General features: G+C 38.7%; 1 protein-coding gene across 5 annotated transcripts in view; it reads left to right on the top strand.

Moving 5' to 3' along the window:
* Positions 1-16,493: 16,493 nt before the first annotated feature.
* The window catches only part of AFTPH (aftiphilin), a 67,837-nt gene continuing 58,912 nt past the window's right edge, over positions 16,494-25,418 (top strand). The window contains exon 1 of one of the 5 annotated variants that reach the window (XM_070512031.1): positions 16,494-16,790. The gene's annotated coding sequence lies outside the window, so the exon portion shown is untranslated. The remainder of the gene's footprint in view (positions 16,791-25,418) is intronic. The other 4 variants (XM_014836788.3, XR_011503995.1, XM_070512032.1 and 1 more) reach the window with 4 other exon arrangements.

The raw sequence follows: 25,418 nt of genomic DNA, 5'->3' as shown, positions 1-25,418 counted from the left end.
CCCTTCTTAAAGGAAAATATACTTCTGGGTTTTTTTGTTTCAGATTTAAATGTAGTCTTTTCTGAATTATCCAAAATGTTTATAATAAATGTGTTTTAATTGGTAACCATAAAAAATATTTTTAAAAATAATAGAGACCAATAACAAAAAGAAATGGCTTTTAAGAAGCTTCAGTCTGTTTCCTGATTCCCCACGGCTATGTCTTCCCAAAGAAGCATCAAGGTGTCTCCTCAAACAAGAAAGCTCATTTTAATGGCAAGGTCACCTTTGGCGACTAGATCTGCCTAGCTGGACTGACGTCAGTTGTTGATATCCCCAAAAGAAGCTATGTCATCTCAGAAGTTTCCATGTTTTGTTAAAAAAAAAAAGTACCTCAGTCAGAGATTTAGTTGCCTCCAGCGCCTGCTCATTTTGTCACCATAGCCTCTCATTCCCACAGAAGACAGAGTGTGAAGCTCCAAAAAGTTTATTTATCAGTCAGGGTCCAAACAGAGAAACAGTAGACCAATAGGTGGGACCTAATACAGAGAACCAGCCACCAAGGTGTTGGAAGAGCTGAGATATGAAGCAGGAGCAGTGCTGCAGCCTAGGTCTTGGCAATAGTTGGAAGCCACCACCTCCTCTAGGCAAGAGGGACAAAATTATTACCAGGGTTGCCTGGTGAGAGGGGGCTCCACAGAGAGAGGGGTTTCTCATAGGATCTGAACTACGGAGGAGGCACAGCCCCTGTTGGAGAGCCCACTTGAAGCAGATAAAGGGATGGAGGAGAAATACCTAGGCTTCTCCCTTCCACCCGCTGACCTCTCACCAGTGCCTCCCATGAACTGAAGTGGAGCTACCCAGCAGCCACCGGCAAAGGGGCCTGACAAATAAGCAAGGGACCATTGAGGCACTGTGTCCATTCCTAGTTTAACCTACACGCTGTCATCTCCTACTTGAATGGCACAGCATCCATCTAACTTACCACCAACCTCCATGCTAATCTCCACATTGCTGCTTAAAGCCGGTCGGTGGCTCCTCCAAATCCTCAAGTGTGGTCCAGGCCAGCTCCACAGTTCTGATCTGACCCTGCCACCACCCGCCCCTACCTCTCCCCGTCGCCATCTCCAAATCTATGCTCCCACGGACTAAGCCTTCTTAAAGGCTTTTTTTCTTTACAAAAAATTTCAAAAAGACAAAAAGGCATAGAGGGTAATATACTGCATACCCGTGTACACAACATCAAAACGTACAAAACTTTACAAACACAGCTGAAGCCCTCTGTATAACCTTTCCACAATTACGCTGCCCTCTTTGATCCACAGCCAATGAAAACCATTTTCCTGTATTGGATGTTTATGTTAAGTACCCCTAAATGATAAATGATAAAGTAGGGTTTTCAGATATTATGCATATAGTATCATATTGTATGTATCCTTTGGCAGCTTATTTTTTTTCACTCAACATTGCATTTACTGTTTGTACATGTAGCTCCATGTAGCTCATTCATTTCAACTGTTTTATGTTATATAACTTTACCATGATTTATTTATCCATCCTCTTGGATGGTGACATAAGTTGTTTCCAAATTTTTGCTATTACAAATGATGTTGCCATCAACATTCATATTCTCGTCTCCTTATGCTGGCTTGCAAGAGTTTCTCTGAGATGTACTTCTGAGGTAGAGTTGCAGCTAGTTCATGGGGTATGTGTTATTCGTTTTATCGGATATTGGCAAATTCCTGTCCAGAATGGATGTACCAATTTAAATTCCTACCAGCAGGAAAATGAGAATTCATGTTGCTACACATTCTTACCAAGATTCAGTACTGTCAATTTTTTTTTTAATTTAGCAAACTAATAGGTGTTAAATTGTGTCTTACTGTGTTTTTAATATTTTTTTTCTGACGACCAACAAAGTTGGGAATCCTTTTATGTATATTGGTCATCTAAATCTTTTTCTTCTGTGAATTACCTGTTAATATTATTTGTTGATTCTATATTGGAATAGTTACCTTCCCCCTATTTATTTGTAAGAATTCTTTATATGTTCTGGATATTAATATTTTGTTATATGCATTAAAATTATCTTCTCTGTTTTTGGTGTAACTTTATGCTTTTAAAATATGATGTCTTTTAATTTATTGAGGCTTTAAATCTCAATGTAATCAAATTTATCAATCTTTTTACTTATGGTTTGTGCTTCTTACATTTTATTTAAGAGATATTTCCTTATCATGAGGTCGTAAAGATATTCTCCTATATTTTTCCTAAAAGTTTTAAAATATTGCTTTTCATATTCAGGTTTTTAATCTATCTGGGATTTATTTTTAATTTATTTTGAAGTATGGTTCTAATTTTACATCTAAATTGAAAATTCAGATAATCAATTTTGTCAGCACCGTTTAGCCCATTGTCTATTCTTTCTTTTACTGGTCTGCAATGATAGCTCTGTCATAGATCATGTTTCTGTATTTGCACAGAGCTGTTCCTGGGCTCTCTGATTTTTGCATTGGTTCACCTGTGTATGTCTGAGCTAATGCAAATTGTTTTAAAAACTGTAGCTTTCTATTAACGCTGAGTATCTGACAGGGTGTATTACTCCACCTTGTTCTTCAAATTTTTACTTTTTCTTGGCCCTGTGCTCTTCCAAACAAATTTTTTAATCAGCTTGTTAAATTTTTTGCAAAAAAAAAATTTGGATTTTTGTTGGAAATTCATGAAATTTGTAAATTTATTCATGGAAAATTGGCTTCTTTACCATATTTAGATTTTTTTCTATAAACACAATATACCTCTTTATTTATTTAGGTTGGCTTTAGTACATTTCAATAAAGATTTATGATTTTCCTCCATAGGATCTTGCCCTTCTTTTATTAGGTTTTTTCCCCAACAAATCTTTATATTTTTGTTGCTGTTCTGAATGACATATATGTTTAAGTTGCACTCTTTTCACTGTTGCTTACATATGGTAACACAATTTAATCTTATATCCAGCAAACTTTGAACTCCAATAATTTGTCTATAAAGTATTTTGGGTTTTCTATATTGCCATTCATATTGTCTCTACTTTTTCTTTCCAATCATAATATATGTTCATTTATTATCTTACCATGTGGTCTAGGACCTTCAATGCAATGCAGAATAAAGCAGTGATAGTAGGCATGTTTGTCTTATTCCTGATTTTAAAGAGAATGCTTCTAAAATGTTGCTACATTTAATACTTGTGGCAGGTTTTGTGGATACCCTAGTTTCATGTTCTTCTCCCTCAGAGAGGAGGGTCTACATTCTTGTTCCTTTTTCCATGGACATCTAGGGATATTTAGGGCCCAGTAATATGACACATGCTAACCACACTCACAAAAAACTGAATAGAGTGTCAACTAATTACTTTATAACAAGAAGGATAAATAGCAGGTGGAACAGCTACTGGTGTATTTTGTCTGTTGCCAAACCTTTCTGAGAAACCAAATGATCATCAGAAAGTTGTTTAGTGTGTGGAAATAGTAAGCTGAAGTGTTATCAAACTGTAATGGTTTTCTCTCCACAGGAAAAAACCAATGTAATTAACACATGGTCAAGAGCCAAGTTTCCTCTTCCCTGACAAGGTAATGCTCTGTCTGCTTCTCCTAACTCTCTGTTTTCCATGTGTCCATTGCTGACCAGCCCTTTTCTGCATGGCATGTCCTGTGGTATGCTTGTACCTTCAATCATATTGAGACCTATTCTGACTATTTTGAGGAGAACTCCATATATTTCTACTTTGATCTATAGTGTGTTGATTTTATGGGTTGACACTCATAGGCAATTTTATTTCCCCTGATTTTTAGAATGTAGATCATCCAAAATGTGTCCACCCTTTGATCTTGCGGTTCTAATTCTAGGAAATGGTAAGACAAGTCCTCAAAGGTGCATGCGTAGAAATGTTGCAATGCTATTTGTAATATCTTTAAAATTGAAGCATAAATATACCTCAACAGGGGACTGGTTAAATTAATTAGGTGTTTCCATTTGATGAAATATGACACAGCTATGAAGAGACTAGGATAGGTTTTTATATACTTATATGGAAATAGGTACCCAACATATTTCTAATAGAAAAAAAGCAGATCATAAAATAGTGTTTATAATGTTATGCTACCTTTATTTTTTAAAATGTTTGTGTGTATTTATATAAGCAAAAGAGCCTATAACTACACACACACACACATATGTATTATCAAGCTGCTAACATTGTTTATTGCTAAGGAAGGAGAATTGTGGCGGTAGGGTAGCAGACACTTTCCTTTTGTATTGTTTTCCATTATGATGTATTATCTGAGAAAAGATATTTCTGGATGTTTTGCATTTCCATAACTTTACAATTTAATTTTTATTTTTTAACTATGTAATATAGAAGTATGAAAATTACAAATAGATGTTGTGAGGATAAAAAATAGGTCAGACTCAGAATTTAAAAACAAGCCTTTGCTATTTATAAGAACTTCATTGCCAAAAAGAAAGAGGAGAGAGCCACTAGCTAGGGGGCTTGGAATCACCAACCCCAATTTCTTAGTGCATTGATTTTATATTCTCTTTTATATCCAAGGACAACCCCAGAATGAACCCTGCCTCACCCCACTCCAGGAACTGCTTTGAGGACAAGAGGGAAGGAAGGGCCTTGGGACACCTGAAACACCGGTCCACTTGAACCTGTGCTCAGGAGTCCTGAGATCAGCCACAGTATTTGGAGGTGTGTCATCCTCTCCTTGGCATGACTTGTCAATCTCAAACTCCATGCAGCTGATATAGCAGGAAGAGAGTAGGCCTATCTCCCCGTTGGTAGGGACACAACACCCATCAATAACCACATCATCAGCAATAGCTAACATTGCTGGTACTGATTATGTCCCAAGCCCTGTGTTCAATACTTTATTTATAGCATCTCACCTAGACTTCGTATAGATCCGTGAGATGGAGACTATAACAATTGTTTTATTAAAGTATAAAATATATAGAAAAGTGCACAAAACATCCAAAATCTTTGCATGTACCTGATACCAGGCTGCGAATTCCTGGAGCACAGGGAGTGTCTTATTCATCTTCATGCCCCCACAGCACCTGGGACTGAGCCTTGACATGCTAGTTAATGTTGTTAAGTAGTTAAATAATAAGCTAATAGCCAAAATAAAATAAACGGTCCTTTGTCTTAATAGTTCTCAACTGGTAGTGCACTTCACCATCACCTGTGGAACTTTGAATGACAGCTGCCGATGCCTCAAGCCTGAGGGTCCTGATGCAGTGGGAAAATCTTGATTCAGTAGCTGGATTTTTGACCACACAAATATTTTCACTCACCTTTAATTCCATCCTCTTCTCAAATGAAAACATGTTTGCCATCACTTCACTAAATCATTAGGAGAGAAGCTCCGTGATGTGTATCTATCATTTCTTCTAAACAATTTTTCTTACACAACTTTTCCTCCCAAATACTTAAAGTACCCAGGGAATGTCACTAAATGGATTTTTTAAACCCACACTTTCAACATTTTTACATCAAAAATAATAAAAATAATCGTAGGAATAACAATGAAAATTTCTCTGGTGGTGCATAAAAGGAGAATGTTACTAGGCTGAGAAGGAATCCATTAAGATTATGGATGTCAGTAGTATCCAAAGAAATTACAAAAGAGTTTACAATTTATAAAAGCAATACTCTAAAATTTGCTCTATTTTTATTGGTTAGTAGAACCTTATTAATGTTCTATTATGACAAGAATGTAAATGGTAAAAAAAAAAAAAACTTTGACATGATGCCTATTTATGTCCAGAGCTGTTATAAACATACTAAATTTAATACCATCAATTTTATCCATTCAATTACTCATTCATCCAACAAATATTATATAAACACTATACTAGGCACTAGAGATAGAGATGAAAAATACAACTCTTTCCTTTAAAGTTATCAGTTTCATGGGGTAGATGGTTTAGGAAATTCAAAATTACAATGGATATGATAAGAGCAATATTATGGATACACACAAGGCACTGCAGGGGCTTAGAAGAGGAGCAAGAAATTGGGGGGCAAGTTCACAGAAGATGTCAGTGAAGTTTCCAAGAAGAAATTCTTGAGCTTTGAATTTTATCTTAAGGAAAAAATAGAAGCCAACTAATTTGAGAGGATTATCTGTCAGAGTTCTTAGTCACAAGCAACAGAAATCAACATTAGCCGATTAAGTAGAAAAGCAATTTATTAAAATGATGTCAGGCAGCTCACAGAATGTCCTGTATGACTCAAGAACCAGGCTCAGAGTCCACACAACCAGAAACATCTCTCAAAATCATGCCAGAGATCTGGTCCAGTGAGGATGCTGCTGAAGCTGGTACTGCCTGTGCCACTGGCCATAGGCATTAAACACAACCACCCCTGCTGCCTCAGTTCAGTCTTGCTGCAACTGCTACCATCACTGTCAGAAAAAGTTCTCTGTGGTTCTTGCTTCTATGTTTCATTAGCTCTAATTCAAAGTCTGGGGTGAGGCGTCTACTCAGGAAAACCTAGGTCACATACTACACCTAGCTGCAAAGGAAGCCAGGAAAGTGAGTATCTGCCTGTTTTCATTACCCGTTGCTGCATAGCAAATCACCCCAAAACTTAGTGGCTTAAAACATCAATGACCATTATTACATCTCGAGATTCTGTAGAGTGACTGGGATCAACTGGACCGTTCTTCTGCTCCAAGGGTGTCTGCTGGGTCTAAGATCATTTGAAGGCTCATCTCCTTGGAATGTCCAAGATTGTTCACTCACATGGCTGGCTGTTGGCTGGGAGCTCAGCCAGAACATGTCAATTCTTCTCCATGGGGCCTCTTCACGTAGATTGGGCTTCCCACAGCATAGTGTTCTCAGGGGAATAGTCCATTTTACATGATGTCTCTCTTCCAAGACAAGGGTATTCCAACCAGCAAAGTTAGAAGCTTCAGATCTCTTAACACTCAGCCTCAAAAGTTACACAGCGCAACTTCCACCCATTCTATTGGTCAAATCAAGCCAGAAGCTAGCACACACTCAAGGAAAAGAGAGAAAAATCCCATCTCAAAATGCAAAGAGTGGCAAAAAATCTGCAGCTCTCTTTAATTCTCCACACTGGCACTTTCAGCCTTTATAATGGGAGGAAGGCTCTGCCTCCCACCTATACTCATAAGTTGGTGATTTTCTCAAACTTAGAAAAGGGGTTCAGATGCTGAGCTCTCAAAAAAAAAAGAGATAATTGTCTACTGGAAGAAGCAGGAAGAAGGGCATTCCAAGCAGAAGGAACAGTATTGAAAAGTCACAGAGGTCTTCAGCTAACACTGCCACTTAAATAGTGCACTCCTCATGATAATATAATTCCTGCTGTTCTCTTGCTAACACTGCATTAGAACTGCTCCTTGTTGAACAGAGTTGTAATTCTACTGTATTTGTGCGTATTAGAGGGTTTAAACTAATTACAATTGATTTGGTAGTTGCAGACCTTGCTTGTTTTCTCCTTTCTACATTTTTAAAACCCTTTACAAGATCACTGTTTAAAAGAGCTGCACCAGAATTGGAAATGTGTATTTGACTATGATTGCTTAGGGAATGCAGCAATTTAGAAATAAAGATAAGGGAAATTCAGACCTCATCTGTATACCCAGGTATTTTTTAATAGTCTATTCTTTTACTTTTCATTATGAAAATATTCAAAATAGTAGAAAGGTAGGAAGAATAGTACAATAAAGACCAAGATATCCACCACCTAGATTCAATTAAATAATTGCTAGCATTTTGCCGTATTTGCATATATTTATGTATGTGGGGGGTTCATGAACCATTTTAAAACAAATTACACACAGCATGACATTTTAGGCACCTTCAAAAAGTAAGGACCTTCTCAAATATATCTATAATTTCAAAAAATTAATACTAAGCCCTCAAGTTCATATTCAGATTTCCTCAATTATCCCCAAAATGTCTTTTGTAACTGATTTATTCAAATCAGGATTCTATCAAGAACCATGCATTGCATTTGGTTGTTATTTCTCTTAAATCTTTTTTAATCTAGACTATCCCTTTTGAAGAGACCAAGTTCTTTGTTTTGTAAAATAATGGGAGTACTGAATCAGTGATTGTTTCTTTGTAGTCCTGTTCAACTTGTTCCTCTAGTGTTTCCTGTAAACTGGAAGGTAGATTTAAAGGCTTATTTAGATTCAGGTTAAATATATCTGGCAAGAATACAGTGTACTTCTGCGATCCCCACACTTCCATGATCTGTGTGTTTCATCTGCGATCTGTGTATTTCATCTGCGATCTGTGTGTTTCATCTGCGATCTGTGTATTTCATCTGCGATCTGTGTCTTTCATCTGCGATCTGTGTATTTCACGTTGCATCACATCAGGAGGCTCATTGTGTCCAATTGTTTTTGTCCTTCAGTTTGACGGGGGGAGCAAAATTAATGTCCACCAGGTTGAATGAGGCAAAACAGTCTAAGAGAGGGTCACAGCAGGACTAAAGATGTGGAGAGAAGTGATAGTCAGCCTGTGAGGCTGGGGCTGCTCAGCCCTTAAGCTCTCACCCATGAGAGACACCCATCTTGATGGTGTTAATGAAGGAGGGCAAAGATCCAGCTTGGGGTCTGAGGACAAGTTCCCCTCTACCTCCGAGAAGAGGAAGGTCCCAGCATAGCCCGTGCATAAGTCTCTCTTGCCCTGTTCTGGGAGAAGTCTGGCCTGATTTCCTAATAGGGCAAGCAGTATAGCAACATTTACTTCCTGGGATCTACAGAGTTATAAGAATTCAGGATCTGGTGTACTTAATATGGGCCCATAGGCTAGAGCACCAGAATTATTGGCCCTCTCAGCTCTAACACACCAGCAGAGGCCCAAAATGGCAGTAGGGAGTTCTCCAGAAAGCCAGTATGGCAATTTGGCTCCCAGAGTGATTTTAAGTTTGGAGGAGCAGAAGCAAATACTTGAGGAACCCAGGATTAGCAGCCCCAGTAGACAGAATTAGCTGAGGCAGTACAGTAGCAACTGGAATCTTCAGGGTGGTCTGAAGGAGAGTTTCTCGACCTCACCACGACTGACATTTCAGGCAAAATAATTCTTTGTTGTGGGGCCATCTTCTGCATTAAGGATGTTTAGGGGCATCCCTGGCCTCTACCCACTAGATGCCAGTTGCACACCCAGCCCAGTTATGACAACCAAAAGTTTCTCCAAACATTGCCAAATGTCCAGGCTGGAGGGGAGCAAAACTGCCCCCGGTTTTGAATCACTGGTCTAGGGGGAGGGTCAATTGAGTGGCAGTAGGATTTTCCAATAAGGAACTAACACCAGACTCTGTTGGAATCTCTTACATACATTGGTTCATCTCATCTGGATAGCAGCTCTGTGAGGTAGGGGCCCAGTCTTGATTTTTACAGCTGAGGAAAGTTCTCAGCAAGGTTCTATGATGTTGCTAAGGTTCTGACCTGGGTCTATCCCACTTTAAATCCAATTCTCTGCCCATATACCAAGCTGCCTCTCTCTGACAGCAGGGAGCAGCCTCCAGAATGCCAGCATACCAGGCCCGGTTGTAGGCACTGAACTTCAATGCAGCCGAGGAGTGTGAAGGGCAGTGTTGAAGGAGCATCAGCTCGGGGCAGGGAGCAGCTTCCAGCCCAGCAGTAATGATCTACTCAGAGTTGTCAGGGTGCACAGGGAAGTTTCCACTGGTGGTCTTCATGGGGCTGCTGCTACTTGACCTGACCAAAGACATGACGAAGAGATAGCCAAGAGGATCACAAAGACCTGGCTTTGTTGGGAAAACATGGAACGTGTTAAAAACATGGAGGCAAACAGTGGTGGGCCCCTGAGGAATAACAACAATGAGAGCATTATTCTGATGTTCTTTAAGTAACATGTAAAATCCAAGGCTGCAAAGAAGCCTGAGATAATTCAGGAGCTGCAGCGTGAGAGTGGAACCTGGACAAGCCACACTTCACCGAAACAGCAGAGAGTTGAGAGAAGCTCACTGGACAACCCAGCCAGGCAGGGCTGGTGCTGTGGAGGGGCAGGGCCTCAGGCACTGGGCATGGAGGAGTCTGGAGAAGTGCCCCTCCAGTAGAACCAATTGGATATACTGGGGCAAACGCATAACTCAGGTGAAGCACTTCCCAACTATTCCAGCCGATCCTCCTCTTCTCTGGACTCCAGTTACTTTTATTGTCAGTTGCATGCGGCTCAGCATTTAATTGTTCTCCATCTTATAGAATCAGAAGTTTCAAGGTGGCGGTTGCTTCAGGAATGTTGGTCTTGTCTCCCTAAGCAGACTATAAACTCTTTTGTTTATGGGCAAGAACCAAGGACTGTTTCCTTATAGTCTCTCACCACAATGCTGAGTGCATAAAGGTGTTCAGTAAATTTTTAATTTAAAAAGACAAACTACAAAAATAACCAAGGATAGGATAACTATAAAACCATTGAAGAATATGATAAATAGCAAAGGCTCAAGAAGGCTAAAAACAATTAAATATTTTTTAATTTTTTTCTCAAAACACTCATTCCACTGATTCAAGAGAATGTTATTCATTCAGCTAATGTTTGTTGTCATCAACCATGTGCCAGGCAATGTTCTTGAATTTGGGAATACAGAAGTGAATAAGACAGAAATTTCTGCCCTCATGCAAGTATAAGTTGCATGAAAATATCTCTGTCACATTTCCTTGGATCTACTACACAAAGTTAAAGACCGATGTAAGTTTTTCACAAAGGTAATACTCTAGTTCAGCATTTTCCAATATAAATATAATTTGAACTACATACGTGATGTCAAATGTTTGAGTAGCTACATTTTTTAAAAAAGTAAACAGAAACAGGTAAAATTAATTTTAAAAGTCTTTAAATATATCTAACATAGTATTTTAACGTGTAATTATATCTTTATATTATTAATGAGATCATTTACATTATTTTTGTTCTAGGTCTTCAAAATCCTGTATTTCATGCTATAGTATATCTCAATACAGAGTACACACATTCTGAGTGGTCAGCAATCACATGTGGCTAGTGGTGACTTCATTGGATAATGTTATTTTTAAGTTGCACATTTGATTAGCCAGTCACCTGTGTGACGGTCATTTCAACATGTTAATAAAGCCAACTGAAGAGGAGTCAAGTTTAGGCATTAGCCCCTCTTCCCCTGTGTCTAGGACTTTGGGGTCCTTACTTTAAATGTTATATATTAATGTGAATTCCTACCCCAGGGGCTGGCCCCGTGGCCGAGTGGTTAAGTTTGCGCACTCCTCTGCAGGCGGCCCAGTGTTTCGTTGGTTTGAATCCTGAGCGCGGACATGGCACTGCTCATCAAACCACGCTGACGCAGCGTCCCACATGCCACAACTAGAAGGACCCACAACGAAGAATATACAACTATGTACCGGGGGGCTTTGGGGAGAAAAAGGAAAAAAATAAAAAATCTTTAAAACTTTATCCTGCTATCCAGTAGTCCAGAAAGTACAACATTAAATTGTAATTTTCATTATTTATGCAATAAACTTGATAAGCAAGTCCAAGAAAGACCAGTTGGAAGGATTCAGAAACAAAATCTCCGTTGCTCCTCACATTTTCACCAAGTGTAAAATGGTGAAATCCCTATCAAACCGACAGCAAAAACATTAGCAACAAAAAACGTTTGACTGTATTCTTACTATAAAACAAGCTTCTTTTTACATTTTTATTCCACATGATTAACGTAATTTATATGTAACATGAATGTTTATCTTCAGCATATCTTACATTATGGCCACAGCCAGCTGAGGATATAGAAATTTGGGCCCCAAATACTTTGGTTTCTTATGTGCTTTAGGGAAAAGGGAAGATTGTAACAAACAAGAAATAAGGTGGAGTGAAAACGGAGGTTTCTCTGGATTAGGAACATGAAACCTGGCTTCTAGTACCTAGTTCTCTACAAACCAACTGGATGACCAAGGACGTCATTGTCATTTAACCTCTTAGAACATTATTAATCTACCTGTAAAATTGGAGGGGGAGGAGGGGAAGAGATTGCTTTTGGACCAGATGATTTCTCAAGTTGTTGAAAAATTTTCAGCAAGTTTTCCAATGGCTCAAATTCTATATACACAATATTTTAGATTATAGTGAAGGTTTGTGCCATTTATTAACCACACTCATTGTGAGAAGAAAAAAAAAAACTCCACTAGAAAATAATTCAAACATGAAGAAAATGAGGAAAGTGTATTAAAAGAAAAATTAGGCAAATTGTCCTTACCTATGAGGAAACTGAAGGACTACAATATTACTCTTCTACAAAGTGAGACGGCCAAATGGTGTAGGGGGAAAGATTTGTGAATCAGGAGATCCTGACTCTAGTCCTAATTCTATCTCTAGCTTTTTAATCTCGTACAAATCCCAAAATCTGTGATCATATCTTCTGTAAAATGGTATTAATCAGCTCCGCGGGGGTCCGTGTGAGAATCAGAAGATATAACATACGTAAAAGCACTTTGAAAAGTTGTGCAAATCTAAGATATTAGCATTAGCATACTGCATTGGGAACTCTCTCTAGGATGCTCTTCATAATTCATGGTTTTAAACTAACCGGTTCTGGAAAAGTTATTTTTTGACCATGAAAAACTAAATACAGAACATGTCAGAGAATTATATAACAAACACCCATGAACATTTCACCTAGAATTAAATGTAAATAGTTTGATCAAAACATCAAGTTGTCCCTTAAATATATACAATTTTTATTCGTCAATTATATCTCAATAAAGCTGGAAAAAAAGTCAACGGTTTGTCATATTACTTCAGACATTTTTTAAAGATATAAAACATTGCAATTACAGATAAAGTACTCTTTAGTGTTGATTCATTCCCTCCTAGCCCATAATGAATCTTGTGTTTATCATTCCAGTTCATATTTTTACACTTTACTATAAAAACGTATATCCTGGGGCTGGTCTAATGGCATAGTGGTTAAGTTCACATGCTCAGCTTCAGCAGCCGGGGGTTTGCAGGTTTGGGTCTCAGGTGTGGACCTACACACTGCTCATCAAGCCATACTGTGGCAGCATCCCATATACAAAATAGAGGAAGATTGACACAGAAGTTAGCTCAGGGCCAATCTTCCTGACCAAAAAAACCCCCGACAAAACGTATATTCGTAAATAACAAAGTATTGGTTTGTTTTTAAAAGTCAAATACATTGTAAAATTCATATCATATTTTACTCATTCTGCAACTTCACTCACTTTTGTTTCTATAATCTAACCACATTGATACCTATAGCTCTAGTTTAAGTGCTGAATACTAATCCATCTATGAATGTATCACAATTTATTTATCTACTAAAAAGTATTATTTAGCCAGAAAGTCTTTACTGGGTTATAAAATAAAATCATAGGAAAATGTTTAGATATGGAAAGAATCTAGGAGATCATCTGGTGCAGGGTTTCTTAACCTACAGTTCGTATACCTTCTCCCACTAATGAACTTTAGGATATCTAAGAAATTTGAGTGTCTGTGGGATGAGCATTTTCCACAGAAAGGGCAAAAGCTTTGACCATATTCTCAAAGAGATACATGTACTAAATAGTTACTTATCCTAAGAGAGTTGAGCACCTGTGGTGAGGTTCCATTCTCTCTCATTTGATATATAAGACTGAGGTCCAGAGAGGTTAAATAATTTATACAAAATCGTGGTGATAATAAGAGCCAGTTCATAGAACCACAGATCTACGTATATTGCTTTTCCCGAACACCACATTGCTGGGATTTTGTGCTTGCTCGTTTGTTGCAACACAATATAATTATATTATACGATATAATATGAGTTAAGTTCCTTTCAACTTTTAATCTATAAAGTTCAATTCAATCTTTTTTTTCTTTTAATTATTATCCACTGCTGGCGAGGAGATGGTAAAACTGGTACGCTCTTGTATTACTGGTGGCATCGTAAATTGGTATAGTCTTTTGGAAAATAATATGAGATGATGAAGTGCCAATAAAACATTCATAGCCTTTTGGTTCAATCATTTTTTTTCTTCTTTTCTTTTTTCTTTTTCTCCCCAAATCCCCCCAGTACATAGTTGTATATTTTAGTTGTGGGTCCTTCTAGTCATGGCATTCAATCATTTTTATATTGAGAAAAAAATTCCTAAAATTGGACAAAGCCACATGTACAAAATATTCATCAAAGTATTATTTGTAATACTTTCCACCATTTTCCATTATTAGGATAACAGATAATTTATCCATTATAAATCACAATATGTCCACTCCTCTGAATACTATGTAGGCAATTAAAATTAAGGTTTTATAAAATCTTAAGAGATAGGAGGAAATTCTTATAACATAATATTAAGTGAAAAAAGGGATACAAAATCAATTTACATTATAACTACAACTTTGTAAAAAGTCTGCACAGGAGAGAAAACTAGAAGTAAATATAACAAATGATAACTGGTCATTTTTTTCTCTTTTTGATGCAAAATCTTAGGTAATGTAGTTATGGTCATAATTTTTTAAAAGTAAACAAAAGCAACATTATCATTGAATCCAAATGCAATACATATTAATAGGTATGTTTCCCCACAGATTCATCACCTTAAAAACATTCAAAGATAAAGACTTTTCTTTCATAGTACAATTTTGTAGGCAATGTATCTTCAGAATTAGGTGTAAAATTACCAATTACAAGTTGGTTGATTGCACTCACAAATCAGCTGGTCAGATAGCTTCTCAATTTCCATGAACAAAGTTGGAAGCTGATTTCTGAATTGTTGTCCTTAAGTGAATAGAATTGGCTTCTGCTTTTATCTGACAAAAATCATTTTGTAATCATATCTTATGTATGAAATCAAGGAGGAATTCTTCCAAAAGCAGGGTTTTCTTTTTAATGTTTTGATGTTTAAATTCATTATTTCAGTTTAAATATTTTCTTGGTGTGTAGGGTCTGCTTTAGGATTTTGTCATGTGTTCCTATTCTGATATTTCTGTTTAGTAGAGCTATCAAATTAGAACAAGGATGTGTTCATCTAAAACCAATTCATTTCCAGTTTCTCCGCGAGCGCGCGCGCACACACACACAAATATTTTTGTTTCTTTCCTTCCTGGTCAATAAACATTTATAGTGACATATATATATTCAAGCAAGCACGCGGGCTAAACCAGCAGGGGGCGAAATACAATAGGAATAAATTTGACAAGCCATATAGATTTTTCTCGCTTTAGTGACTGAGCAATAACAAAAAATCCCAGTCCCACCACAAAGCAATTGGTACTCCAATTTAAAGTGATGCGGTCTCCCTATATCTTACAGCGATTGAGTTGTAAAGAGACTAATGCGGGTCTATTTTAGCGCTCCAAGTTAATTTGTCTAGAACATTGCAGAGGCGGGATAAACCGTGATGTACTGCTTTTGTCCTTATCCTTCCCCTGATTCGTATAATTCCTCCACTCAAAGGAGTGGACACTTCTCCGTGGCTGATGGGGTGTTTTCCATGCTTGTTTCTTTGCGTACCTGCTGAGCTTTCCTGTTTTGGAACTATTTTAAATTATTCAAATTACTGGTGCAGGTTTGGCAAAAGTGAGCAGAAGGAGCACCCCGCAGGGCTCATGATTTGCAGAGTAGGACCCTGGGCTCTTCATCCCGGACGATAACAATGATCCTTGTAGTCTAATTTTTCCAGTGGACGGTGTTCTAACAGATATTCATGATAAAGGGGAAAGGCTATTAAAACGCAAATGACCAACTGCTCAGGGCTGATGATAGAAAATGAATGTTATGAACTCTTCGAGAAATGCAGAAGTTGATTTCTTTAGTTTCATTGGCTATTCTTCCGCAGCACGTATGAAAAACGACCACCGTCTCTACCCGTTAGCAAAATCCCCAGTTATGATCATTATTATTTTAATTTTTTTGTTAGCCTCGCAGACGATTTATCAGTTCGGCGGCTGCTTTCCCTCTTGCTTCCCATTCTAAGTCTGATTTATAGTAAAGTCTTCTTCGTTATTTGTTAAATATCAGCTTCCTCTTCTGTCAGATTAAATTAAAAAGAGGAAGGGACTTAAGACTGTGAATGAAGAAGTCGTTTTCGGGGCGAAAAGGGCAAGGTGATAAGTGCTCTCCAGTAGGTTTTGGTGACGAAGATAAGGTTCTGTATTTCAAAACCTTTGCAATTTTATTTGCAGGCAAGAGAAGTCTCGGTCCCGAGCTGAACGTTAACGTTAACCGGCTGAGGAGCACCTGTCCCTTGCCTGGAGCGCCGCCTCCGCGGGCGGCGAGCGCGAGAGGACGCCTTTCCCTCCTACAGCTAGATGACTGGCAAGGAAGTAAAGGAAAAGGGCAGCTTGCCCGCACCCAAGATGGCGGCCGGCGCGCTGCGCGACAGCGCCTGCGCAGGGGTAAGCTTTCTGTGACACTAATTCCCCTGGAGTGTCCTCCCCCCACCCCTCAGCACCCGCCAGCGCCCGGCCCCGACCTAGCCACCTGCGCCCGGAAGTGACGTGTCGGCGGCAGCGGTCCCCGCGCTGCATGATGGGAGAGTGTGTGGAGTGGGCGGGGGGTCTCCGCGGAGGAGGAGGTGGAGGTGGCGGCGGCGGAAGAGGGCGGAGGGTAATGGGATGGGGGTCCCGCGGCAGCGCTGAAACTCCGGGTGGGCGGCCATGGCGCTGCTTCGCTGACAGGGCTGTGAGCAGCCTGCCTTCCGCTCTCAGCAGCCTCGCGTCGGAATAGCCGGTCCTTCCCCGGGGAGTCAGATCCTCCCCGGGCCCCTGAGCCATGCCCATCGCGGCCGCCCCGGACGAGCCAGGTGAGCGCCACCGCTCCGCTCCCTGAGCCGCGCGGGGGAAGAGGGTACAGCGACCCGGCCCGGCCCACCGGCTGGACCCTCCCCCGGGCCGGGGGCACCTGCCTGCTGCGGAGCCGGGGGCTTCGGGGACCGTTCCGGCTCTGCGGGCCTGCGGGCTCCGGGCTTGGGCTCTGCCCTCTTCCGCGGCGGGTGCGGGGACGCCGGCGGCGGCGGCGGCGCCAGAAGCGCGCGGCCCCCTCCTCGCCATCCCGGGCACCGGCCGGGGAAGTGAGCCGTTCCCACCTCCCCGGCCGCCGCCGGCTCGCCCTGCCCCTCCGCTTCCACCTGCCCTTAGCTCCGCGCCGGCCGCTCCCTCCCGGGAGCCGTTGAGAAGTTTGGGGCTTTGCCTGGGCTTCCTCTGTCTTCCTCCCCCTCCCTCGTGACAGGTGTAAACACTGCCTGCTTCGCCCAGGCCCGAGGCCGGCCGCTGCCGGAGTGCGCTGCTTCCCAGGGTCTCTGAAGCAAGCGGCTTGTGACCGCTCCAGCAGGCAGTGGAGACAGCCCCAAAGCTCATGCCTCCCTTCCTGAGAGGACCTTTTCTGCTCCCTTCTTGCTCTCCTCAAGAAATAATCTGCGTCTCCTCGCCTGATCGCGTTCGAAAAGTTGGACCATTATTCTTTAAGCGCCCGGTTTGGCAGGTCTGCGTCTCGCTTGGGCAGGGGACAGAGTATAGGGTGAACGGTGGTGCGTCCTTTCTCCATTATTAGGAAAGTACTGAGACTAAGTAGGTTTTTCTCTCGGTGGTTAATACAAATTATAGCTTGGTTTCCCACTGAATCTTCTACTGGGGTCGAGGGAAGGACTAACTCACACGCGTAAATATTTTACTAGGGGCGGGAGGGGGGAGCAAGTGAAACAAAAGCATTGGTTCCGTTTCAGAGTTCTCACTTGAGAAGAAGAAAAGTAAAACTTTACTTTTGAACGTTAATCCTCCCTTTCACAAGCTACGTTTACATGCTCCGAGTGCGGGTTTTTTTGGAGGGTGGCAGGGGGAGACAGTTGAATCCTTGGTGTTACGTTTAATTGTTACTTTCAGTTAACCTTTAGACGTAGAAATATGTGCTAAACTCTAGGGGAAGCAAATGTTCCAACACAATTGTGTTCATATAATTTGCACAGCCTATCTGCATTTTATATGCTTTGTCGGCTTAAATGTTGGCTTTTGTAGTAGTCATTTTTAACTCTTTGCAGAAGTTTATGTGTTTAAACAAAATATCTGTGGTAGTCCTCTAAATTTTGTCCATGAAGATATCTCACATGGATTAAAAGACAGATCCTCTGTAAAACATCTAGCCTAGTAAATGACACCTGGTAAATTCTCGTTAGATCGAATTCCTCTGTTTTATGTATCAATTAGATATATTAATTGATCTTCAAAGCATAGATATATTTTTAAATCTTTAAAAAAACTCTTGAAAGAAATTCACTAGAATTCACATAATATGTAGAGCATTTAAATTTTGATGTTTTCTCATCTTTTGATGTGGAGACTATTATAAAAATAATCCTGTATCAAAACAAAGATAATGTATCCGTAATTGCATTGATAAATTTTGCAGAATCCAATTGGCTTTATGAAAATCTTGTAATCTGGGTGAATCCTATTATAAAACATCATTTTAAATTTTAATTTGTTCTGCTTACATTTAGTTAAAAACTAGATCAGAAAAGTAGTGACATTTGAGTATCAAATAAGGCTTTATTTTGTGTGAAATCTAAGTGTCTCTCTTAACAGCCTAAATAGCATCTCATTGAGGAATTACCCCTTCTCTACCAATCCTACCCCCCAAAACTCATAAAAGGAGGCCATTAAGTATTTAGATACTTTTAAACAGTTATAAGTTATTTAAATCAAATGTTTATATTCTAATTTAATGTTAACTACAATTTGTAAGTTTAAAAATACTTTTTCTCTCTGTGCTTAGCACTTTCAATTCCTCTTTAAGTAGGCTAGTGAACCTTTCCAGCCTGAACGTCATACGTATTTATGGTTTTTACACAATTTCAAAAATATCTGGCATTATGTGAGTGATATATATATATATCATTTTGATAATTGATCTTTTCTCAATCAGTGTATATACACACATGTCCTTTTGTGGCTTTATGTGATAATTACTAACACTGATGTACATTAATTCCTATGAATGAGGTACTTTTCTAAGTGATTTATATACAGCATGTTAACTTATTGAATCCTCACAACAACTCTATAAGCTAGTAGGTGGTATTATCCCCATTTTTCAGAGAGGAAACTGAGGCACAGAAATGTTAAATAATTTGCCTAAGGTCAGATAGCTCATGACAGAGCCAGGATATGTGATAGTTTTATTTATCATATTTATATAGTTTTAAAAACATGTAACACTATACAGTATATTTTCTTGGAATCGTGGAGTATGTAGCAAAAGTATAAAAACATGCACTGGAATGATAAACACCAAATCAGAGTAAAAGTTCCCTTTGGAGAACTGGAGAGGAATAAAGGATCTAGGAACGGCCCATGGTTTTTCAGCAGTGACTGTACTGTCTTTAAAGTAACCTGAAGCAGATTTGGTAAAAGATTAAGGTTTGACCCAGCTAAGAGTTGGGTACTTGATCATTCATTATATTTTTTTTTCTAAACTTTGTTGTATGCTTGAAATCATAATAAAATAAAAAGTTCAGGTTTTTCATTTAAGAACATGTATAAAGCATCCCTCCGTTTCACCATTGTATATTTAGAAAGAGGACAGGGAAGGAGCTAGTGTTATTTTGTGTTGACTTCCTTTTAAAATACAAAGAACTTCTAACTTGGAAATATTTGAATTAAGAACCGTTGCCCTGCAGAGCTTCCTCTGCAGTAACTTCCCTTGCCTGGGCTCACCACTAACTGCTGCCAACCCTCTCAATGGCCCTGTGTTGCACTCCTAGCTTCTATTTCTGGCCTTACCCTATGGTGGGGGCTCATAGGTCTGGAGTAGACCTAGTCCTGGGAAAGACAAAAGGTCAGAAACTATATAGTGGGGAGGAAGTAGGAAGATGGGGAGTCATTGTTCATTATGTTGGGAGAAGTGAGAAGAGAAGGAAAAGAGGAGATTTAAGACTCTGTCCTATCATTCCTCAGTCACCACCACTCCTGTTCCAAAAAACTAACTTAAGTAAACTTTGCAGAGATAAATTGCTAATAAATTAAAGGTTGTCTGTATGCTCAAAGCTTAATTTACAAGCTCTATTTTGGTGAATAGTTCCCAGAGGAAAATTAAGTAGTAAATTAGAATAAGTTCACTGTAGGTTCTATTTATGTGAATATTTACAATATGCCACAAACCATTTCAACTAAATGTCTGCTAACACCATAGTATTCTCTTCCTTTCATTCGTGCGGCAAATACTTACTGATTACTTGCTATATGTCAGGTCTTCTTCTAGGTGCTGGGGATACTGAAGTAAACAAATAAGGGGAAAAGAATAGCCCTCATAGAGCTTCAGTTTCTTGCATTTGTATGTGTGTGCACACACGCATGTTTGTGTGTATGTGTGGGGATAGACAGAATATGGAGATGGCAGATTATGTTAAGTATCATAGAGAAATAGAGTCCATTTGGGGGGGATAGGGGAGTATAGACTTTTTGACTTTGAGCCAGGAGTGGGAGGTTGTTGGGGCTTGCTGTTTTATCTAGGATGGGGTCAGAGAAGGTTTAAGACCTGAAGGAGGGAAAGAGTGGTAAAAGCAGAAGTATGCCTGGAATAGTGAAAGAATTGCAAGTGGGAGAGTGGTAGATGGATCAGAGAGCTAGAGTGTGAGAGGGCAGGGTTGTAGGGCTTTGCAGGGCTTTTGTAGGGCTTCTAATGACGTTGGCATTTTACTGTGTGAGATGGAAAGTCTCTGCAGAGTTTTTGAGTAGAGATGTGACATAGTGTTTTATAAGGATCTGTCTGACTGCTGTACAGAAAGTAGACTACAGATGTGCAAGAGTAGAAGCGGGACGATTCTTAGGAGGTGGTTACAGTGATGCAGCTAAGGGATGGTAGTGGCTTGAACCAAGATGGGAGCAACAGAGGTGATGAGAAGTGGTAGGACAGTTTCTTGACTTGAATCCTTTACTAATTTCCCCATTACTAAACTCAAAAACTTACAGAGGTACTCCCTTCTGAAAATTCAGGGTCCTCACAGCCTGCCTTCCCAACATTGTCTACTTCTTTCGTATACCCTACATTCTAACCAAACTCCATTATGTGACTTCCTGCTCCTTGACAGTTGCCCCATGCTTTATCTTTAGTGCCTGCCATTTCCTCTGTCTATTAAAATACTTCCCATTTCAAATTCTTTCTCCTTCATGAAACTTTTTCCTCATTTTCACCATTCTTCCTCTTCCCAGTCAAGCGAGATCTTTTTCTTAGAATCCTTTTAACCGCATTTTACTTCATTTGATGTTTATATTCTCCTTGCATTAATTACTCTTACTGTTTTCTTGTATTGTTCCCCCTAATTAATTGTAAGTTTCTTTAAGGTTATGATTCCTTTTACTCAGTTCTACCCCTCATAGAACCTAGCACAATTTTGTATGTAATAGATGCTCAGTAAATAGTGGGTTTATATACATTTTAATTTTTAAAAATAGTTTATTAAAGAAGCATACAGGCACATCATAGAAAATAGGCAAGCAAAAAAAAAAAAATCACATTCCCACTACCCAGAAATCCCCACAATTAACAGTTTAGTGCGTATCTTTCCACACGTTTTTGGACTTATTTATATATATGCACTTTTTACCAAGATGAAATATTTTCATACTGACTGTTATGTAGTTTTTTTTGTTTTAGTCAATTAGACTCCCCTTACTATTTCAGGAAATTTTCATCTAAACTAATATTCAAGGCCATATTCAAATTCTTCCCCAGTTGACCCAAATATGTCCCTTTACAACTGATTTGCCAAAATCAGCATCTATTCCATATTCTCTTTTTCTGGTAATTAAAATTATGGAAGAATATACTTACTATAGAAAATTTGGAAAAATGTAAACTGGTATTCCCCATGATGGCAGAGACCCATCTGTTTTAACGCCTGACACAGAGTAGCACTCAATAAATATATATTAAAAGCAATAATAGAAGAAATATATCACTAGTCATCACAGTACAGAGAGACAACTGTAAACATTTTGGTTTACATTCAGTTTCGGGGTTTTTCCTATGGATATATGAGTGGTGTACACACACACATGTATGTATGTATGAATCATATTGTATCTTGGTGAACAAGTTTGTATGTAAATCTTTGTCTGGTTATTTCCATAGGACTGAGTCTTAGAAGTGGAGTTACTAAATCAAGGGGAAAGCCAGTTGTTTTCCAAGAGGTTGTTATAAAATCGCTCCTACCAGCAATGTGAGAGTACCCATCTTCCTGTAATCTCCTCACATGATCAGTAAAGACTCAGTTTTAAAATTGTTTTCCTGAATTTTTATTTTGGATTTAGGCTTTTTGGCAGTGAGGAATGTTTGCAAATTTAAAGTTTTTTGAAGGATTTAAACATGAGACATGTCTTTGTTTGATACGAGGTTAAAATTGCTTATTGCCGGGCTCTTTTTAAAGTAACTTTGATTCTGTTATCAAGCTATTTAAATACAAGAAATACAGTATTATCTTCTAGAACTATGTTGTGCAGTACAGTAGCCACTAGCCACATGTGGCACTTGAAATAAAGCTAGTCCAAAGTAAGATGTGCTTTAAGTGTAAAATACACACCAGATTTTGAAAACTAGTGTAAAATATATATTTTACATTGATTACATGTTAGAAAAGTGTTTTGGGTACTTTAAGTTAAGTAAAATATATTATAATTAATTTTAGCTGTTTCTTTTTTTAGTTGGATGCTGGAAAATTTAAAATTGTTTATGTGGCTTATATTGTATTTCAGTTGGACAGTGCTGCTCTCAAGCGTGACGCTGACATTTTTATTTATGGAAAAGATATATAAGATTAACTTCACTGTTCTAGAAAGTAGTAAATAGGTTTTAAAAATCACTTCTTACATTTAAGTCTGTCATCTTGTTTTTCATAGTATACATGGTTCGCACAGCCATTTTTCAAATTATGTGTTAGATTACGAATTATAACTTACTGCAGTTCTTGTGCTCTGAAAGAAAGACATATAGGAGGACTTGGGAAGAGTGTTAAGAAACTTACCTGAGGAATTGATCCTTCATCTAAGAATTGAAGGATGTGTGAGAATGTTTTAGGCACGGGGACTGCAGGTGCAAAGACCCTGTGGCACAAAAGAATGTTATTGTCTGCCTTTCAAAAGCTGAAAGCAGGCCCATCTTAGAGCATTGGAAACAATGGGGGAAGGGAGGAGGAGTCATGACTGGAGAGATGGGAATAGCTTGTAGGCTTTATTAAAGATGTTTTTAAAGATCTTTATCACAACCAGGGGATTGATATGATCAGATTGACTTTTAAAAAGATTACTTCGGTTGGGTATGATTGAATACCAGTCAGGGAGACTAGTTTAGATGATAATGGCAGCTTAGACCAGAATGGAGTCAGGGAAGCTGGAAAGAGATACAGATATACCAGAACTGAGGGATTTCTGAGGTAAAAGTCATTCTTTAGAGATAGTGGAGGGTGGAGAGCTTTGCCAAGGGTGGCTCTTAAGTTTTTGCCTTCATACCCAGGTGGGTAGAAGGACCATTCACTGAGTTAGAGAGCCCTGGAAGAGGACCAGTTTTGAGGAAGAAAAACTTGAGTTCTGTTTTTGTTAAGTTCAGTTTGAGGTCTTTGAGAAGTTCAAGTGGAAAGGACTGGTAGAGAGTTGACTTGGCTGGACTGGGGCTCAGTTTTGAGGGCCGGCCTGTAGGGATAAATCGGGGAATCCTAGAATGTGGTCATTAAAGCCTTAAGTATATGAGATAGTTTTGGGGAGAGCTGAGTAAGAAGAGAGCCTACATGAAACGTGGAAGAGCTTAAGTGCTACTAAATTGAGTACGTTTAATGCTTGTGAGAAATTTTCAGTTTGTTTTGAAGACTACTTGTAAAAGTGAGAGTAAGGAGTAGTTGGATCAAATAAGTTAAATACTTCTCTTTGACATATGTGTTATCAAGTAGATAACCTGATACAATGTTTATTTGATTTGGAGACATACCTTTTTCTTGGAGCAGAAAACAAACTGGGCTTCCCAAACTATACAACAGGCTGAAAACAATTATGAGTAAGTATTGATGTTTTTGCTACATTAAGAGATGTAAGGAAAAATTATGTAATTATCTCCATAAATACTGAAAAGACATTTTAAAACACATTTTTGATTTTTTTTAACAAAGCAACTTAAAATAAGAATTACTGGATAATTCTGTAATAGGATAAAACATACGTACCTCAAGCCAAATATCAGTATCTTCATTAAGGGAGAACACTAGATGCCTGCCATCGCCACTGCTATGAGATTTGGTGTTGGAGGCATTAGCCAGCACAACCAATAAGGAAAAACAGACCTAAGAATTGGAAAGGAAAAGGTCAAACTACCTGAATTTGCTTATGGTGTAATGCTGTACTTATACAAGTACCAAGTAGCTTTCAATTGTATGAACAGTACTCACCAGTTAGAAAATACAAGTAGAGATCCCATTTTACATGGGTAGCAAAAACAAAAAGGTAAAATACCCAACAATAAATTTAACAACAAATGTAAAAACCCTATGTTGCTAAGATTCAAGTTTTATGTTAAATAAAATTAACGATTCTGTGTTTAGGTAATAGAGGAGATCATTCCTAAGTCACATTTTCTTCTTCTTTAAATGTTAACTTTGATACTTTTCAAAGCAAGACTTCTATGTGTAGGATCTTTAATATTTGCATACATCTTAATGAGACCACAGTTTTTTAAATGGATGAAATGTATACTGTATCTGCCTCACCCACCCTCCTAAGTGGGTATTTTCGTTGGAGTTTTCTTCCTAGTCATTGCTTATATTTTGTAATATTTTCTGTTTTGCTATAGTTTACCATCTCTCAACTTAATGTTTGTTGTGTAGATGCAGAAATCTTGACCTGGAGTATTTGTAGATAAGACATGTATGCTACAGTGACACTCAAAATCTGAAGCATTGATTTATTTTCTTAAGGCTTTTGTTTTTAGCAGCTGTTTATAAAAAGTAATGAAATAGTATAAAACTAACATTAAGAGATAATTTAACTCTTTTTACATTGGATATTTTTAATAGCATCTTTGCTCCTAAAAAAAAATTTATACCAACAGTTTCAGGGCCAGCCTGTGGCCTAGTGGTTAAGTTTGGTGCCCTCAGCTTTGGTGGCCTGGGTTTGGTTGCTAGGTGTGGACCTACACCACTCATTGGCAGCCATGTTGAGGTGGTGACCCACATACAAAATAGAGGAAGAATGATAACGGATGTTAGCTCAGGGCAAATCTTCCTCAAGCAAAAAAGAGGAAGATGGCAACAGATGTTAGCTCAGGTTAAATCTTCATCAGAAAAAAAAAGTTTCAGGTATCAAATTTAAATTTTTCTTAGCTGAAGCCCAAACAGACTTTGAATGTTCATTACTTAATACTTGTAGTTAAGTCACCATTTCTTCTTACTCCTTTCCGT

Source organism: Equus asinus, chromosome 6, assembly GCF_041296235.1.
Source record: "Equus asinus isolate D_3611 breed Donkey chromosome 6, EquAss-T2T_v2, whole genome shotgun sequence".
Taxonomy (NCBI): Eukaryota; Metazoa; Chordata; class Mammalia; order Perissodactyla; family Equidae; genus Equus; species Equus asinus.
Note: the sequence above shows the minus strand (reverse complement) of the source record. Positions and strands in the feature narration are given on the sequence as shown.